Here is a 5,012-nt window from a genome sequence, read left to right as displayed (position 1 = left end):
CCGATTCTCTTGAAAATCCCTCTAACCCACGTCTTTTGCAAAAAATACGTAACGATGGATCGAAGTAGGAAAAAATCTGTATGATGTTCTTGAGAAAGATTATACTAGGCTCCCTTAGAATTGCGAATCCCATTGCTATTACGTAGTATAACTTCGTATGAAATTTTGTTGTAGCAAATCACGTTGCTATCATCTAATTAGTCTCGTATGAATTGCTGAAGCTCTCTTCCTTACATTGTAGAGATATATGTATCTCCCTTAAGTGATTTAGAGAAGTTGTTAAGCTTAATGGGTATGGGGGCCACTTTAGAGATGACTTGGCCACAAATTCCTTTAAGAGTGCCACCTTGCTACATGGTGTAAGAGTCATTTACTTGGGCTTTATCCATAATTACTTGCTGCCACGTTGGGGCTTATTAAGCCTATCCCAATATGTTAATTTAATTAGTTAATCTCCCACTAAAAATTAATAATTACCCAATTATTCACATAATTAAGAATTATGTCAAATTACTTAAAATACTACTCACTTTTAACATACTTTATAGACCTTACTATCATAGTCATGTGGTACCTTGTATGGCACTAGTTCATAAATACCGGGTGTTATAGCTCGAACCGTATTTTATCCCAAATTGACAACCTTCGACGAAACTTATTTTCTTCAACTCATTTACCCTCTGACCTTCACGACTTTACTTATCTCCTGTTATAAATAGCATAAATGCTTATAACCTCAAAAAATAATCTCATTCCCGAGTCTACGTCGATTAACTTACGATGAAACTTTAGCGTACGAAAATGCGGGATGTAATATCTCATTTCCGAGCTTTCATCAATATACTTATGGCATACTTTTACGTACGAAAACATGGGGTGTAACATCATTCCCCCCCTTTGGAACATTTGTCCTCGAATGTTGACTGATGCACTTATCATTATCATAACCTATAGCTCTTGTGAATACTTTAGTTCTCTCATTGCCATCTAAGCAACTATTCTGTGAATAAATCTAAAGTCCAGGGCATTCCCACCTTTAGGCCTCTTTCTCACACCACGGCCTGTGATCTTCTAATCTCGTAACTCTTGCTACCTTCTGCCATGTAGCTTGTATGACTTTGTCCTTATATGTGCGCCTATGCGACCTTTCTCTCATTTGTCATCCAGCTTTTAGCTAATCTCTAGGCCTCACTTTGTGAACATATACAGAATTATGACAAGTTGTACCTCTGGGCGTCTATGGCTTTACTATATCTAAGTAGGTCATACTATACCATAACTCTTACTTCGGTTTACTGTTACTGAGGTCTGCTACCAAACTCTAGGTTACTCTCGTTGCTTATCCTATATGTATAAATCTAAGTCCTTTAATACTTTCTCATTACTGTTCATCTTAAGAATGATGGCCCAATCTCACCTCATAATTTGTAACTTTTATCCATCCATTGTTGATTCACCTCAATATTGATCTACAATCTACCACTGATAACTTGAAAGCTCTTGCGTAATCACTAGGGCTCATGTTGCATCGAGGAACATTTAAAGTAATTTTCCTGATCCACCTGGGGGCGATACCATACTTCCATAACCGTATTTCATAGCATCCCAATGTGATTCACCTTATGTGGGTATTTTAATCATGTACAATTCATGAAATCCTCTTTTTTTCTCTTCAAATCATTACCCAATCGAAGGCGCAAACGTCATCCTTTATCTATCACAATTACACCCTCATTCTACTACCAGGGCAGCATTCCATCTTTTCTAAATGCAATTAGTCTTAGACTTCTTTGAGTTCATTCAGGCTATACTGGGCTTTCTATAACTTAGAGAAACCATTAGCTCTATTGTTTTCATGGGCTTAATCCTGAGGACTTATCCATTCTCGTCACCTTCTCACTCGCCCTTTCTTATCCTTACTCATGTCTTCATAAAGCCTTGTCGCTTTACCATACTTTAGCTTGCGACCTATACATATCTATTTATACTACTCACAACCTTCCTTCAACTAGCTTGCGTCATATATTTCCTTATGTCATTCTGGAACATCAAGCGAGACATCACATCGTCTCTGACTCTTCTTTTCTCTCTTAACTAGACCTCTCAGTACCTAGAAACTGCGGGCTGGAAGATATGCTGATAGTAGGCTATATTTATGCAATTTAGATACTACTTACACTCTAATTTGACTCTATTTTGTTATAATTGAGCCGTGTTTGTTCTATGATTATTCAACTACGTATTGTATTGTGGTTAATTGGAAGGGCCCTCAATTAATCATGTCTAGTTACCTTGTGTTGCTTGAGAAAGAACACTTGGTTAGATTGTTGTTGAACAACACCACTTTTGGATAAGTTAAGAGATTAATTACTTGAATTTAAAAGTAGGGTTAGAAATAACGAAGCTTTGGTGGGATAATTCTGAGTTGCATAAATTGTTAACTAGAGTAGTTCGAGAGAATGCTTCTAGTAAATTATCGTAATTGATCGAGAGGTAATTACGGTAGCTCGGAACTCATAATCCTCATAGAGTATTACGGCGAGATTATAGCTAAAGAGTTAAGAATTAATCCGGCAATTGGGGAAATCAATAGCCCTAGATCCTTTTACCCTTGAATTCAATTTTAATCTTGATTATTGCTAATTTTATTATCATTTTTCCTTAGCTAAATAAATTCCACTGATTATTCATAAAACTCTTGCATCCGTAAGTTGTCTGAGCTTATCATTAGCATTATTTAAAGTTGTAGTAAATAGGTTAGTTCCCTGTGGGATTCGATTCCGGACTTGAACCAGGTTATATTTGCAGCGACCGCTTAGTCCTTTTTACAGGGCATAGTTGGGCGTGATCAAATTTTAGCATTGTTGCCGGGGAACTAACGGTGTTATTTATTACAACTTAGAAGAATTGCTAGGATTCTTAGTTTAGATCAATTTCTTACGGTGTTTAAATTTTTTCATTGAAATTCTCATGTTTGAATTCTCCTGTGACTCAGGTGTATGCCTAGAAGCTCTTCGAGGACTGGTGAACTTTTTGAAGGACTCTCAGACCCCGAGAAAGCATTCGGGGCATTAAATCGAGCAAACAAGAAGAACAAACAGTTACAACAAAAACACACACTCAAAATTGAAATGAACAACGTGGACGTTGTTAATGAAAATAATCGGAATAATCGATTTCCCAAACAATGGAGTGGTGGCACCTCTTGTGCCAGAAACTGCTCTTTATGATTGGGCACAACCAACTGCTGATAACTTAGCCACCGCCATTGTTGTACCTCAGATACAAGCAGAGACATTCCAGATCATCAACAACATGCTGCATCTGTTGCAAAATAAGGGACTGTTCTCCGGGTCATACATTGAATACCCACAACAACATACGAAGAATTTCCTATCAATATGTGTGACCCAAAGACAACCGAATGTGACTCATGAAGCCATCAAGCTATTACTGTTTCCATTCTCTGTGACTGGAGAGGCTCAAACTTGGCTGAATTCGCTCCCAATAAACTCCATTGCCACTTGGAAAGAATTAGTCAAACAGTTCTTAAACAAGTTTTATCTTCCCAACAAGACTGCAAGGCAGATTGATGAGATATTGTTGTTCAGGCAGAAATCAACTGAGACCTTGCAAGAAACCTGGGAGAGGTTCAAGGGTATGCTAGTGAAGTGTCCACACCATGGCATTCCAGATCAGATGTTGAAACAGAGATTCTACATGGGTTTAGCAGATAGTTTGAAGGCCAATATAGATGCTTCAGCTAGGGGTGCATTTTTGAGCAAGACATTCACAGAGTGCAAGATTCTTCTTGACAAGATGGCTTAAAATTCAGGCTGGATGGCTAGAGGTACGACACTTACACCAATAGTGCATTTTGTTTCTCTTGACCTAAACAATTCCCATGCAGAGAACATAGCCACTCTCATGACTCAGATGAGCATACTGACAAAAACAATTGATGATATGGGTACAAAGCAAGTGCACATTGTTGATACAATGAATGGAGGATTGTGCACTCCTTGCATAAACCAGTCATATGTGTGCTCGTGGAGTGGAGAGAATGACAATCAGGGCTTCAGAGAAGATATAAATTATGTCAATAATTTTGTAGGTCAGAGGCAAGGTGGGCAACAATGGGGACCAGCACCAAACTAGCAGTACAGACCCAACCTGCCATAACACAACCCCAATTCTGGAGGCGCACGACCACAGGGTCAAGTTGTGCCTTATCAAAGGTAGCAGGACTATAATTAACAGCACCAATAACAGTTGGACTACCAACCACCTCATCAACAACAGGACAACAACATGGTAGAAATCAGGGGTATGCTGCAACAACTCATTGGAACAAATGGTAAGATGCAAGAAAAGTTAGCAGCACATGATTCAGCAATCAAAGGCATTGAAACTCAAATGGGACAACTGTCTATTGCCTTGAAAAATCGCCCCCAAGGAACATTTCCTGTAGATACAAATATTAACCCAAAGGAACAGAACCCAAATCAGCTAATGGAAGTGAGTCTCAGGAATGGAAGAGATTTAGACCGAGAGCAAGAAGTTGCTTAATTTACGAGAGAGACTACGCCAACTAAGCCAGTTACATTAGAGGCAGATAAGTCAGCAGAGCTCACCGAGGTTGTAATTGAACAAGCACAGGTTGAGAAGGGTAAGGAGAAGGACGGTGAACAAGTCTCAGAACAGGTGGCACCTCTTGTGCCAGAAGCTTCCAACAAAGAAAAGACATCAAGTAGTGGACAGAGGTTGACTCCTGCACCATTCCCTCGGAGATTGGCAAAACAAAAGAAAGATGATCAATATAGGAAATTCATGGAAATGCTTCGACATATTCAATTGAATATTCCACTGATGGATGCTTTGAGGGAAATGCCAGGGTATACAAAAATGATGAAGGACCTGATGTCGCAGAAATTTGACTTCTAGGACCTGTCCACTGTAACTCCAACACAGACCTGTAGCGCGGTAGTGACAAGACCTATGGCCCAAAAGGT

At 39.1% G+C, this 5,012-nt stretch overlaps 1 non-coding gene across 1 annotated transcript; it reads right to left on the bottom strand.

Moving 5' to 3' along the window:
• Nucleotides 1-3,582: 3,582 nt before the first annotated feature.
• Nucleotides 3,583-3,689, bottom strand: LOC117278232 (small nucleolar RNA R71). Its single transcript, XR_004508565.1, has one exon. It is a non-coding gene; the product is annotated as a small nucleolar RNA R71 (small nucleolar RNA).
• Between the last annotated feature and the right edge of the window lie 1,323 nt (nt 3,690-5,012).

Source organism: Nicotiana tomentosiformis, chromosome 3, assembly GCF_000390325.3.
Source record: "Nicotiana tomentosiformis chromosome 3, ASM39032v3, whole genome shotgun sequence".
In the NCBI taxonomy this organism is placed as follows: domain Eukaryota; kingdom Viridiplantae; phylum Streptophyta; class Magnoliopsida; order Solanales; family Solanaceae; genus Nicotiana; species Nicotiana tomentosiformis.
Note: the sequence above shows the minus strand (reverse complement) of the source record. Positions and strands in the feature narration are given on the sequence as shown.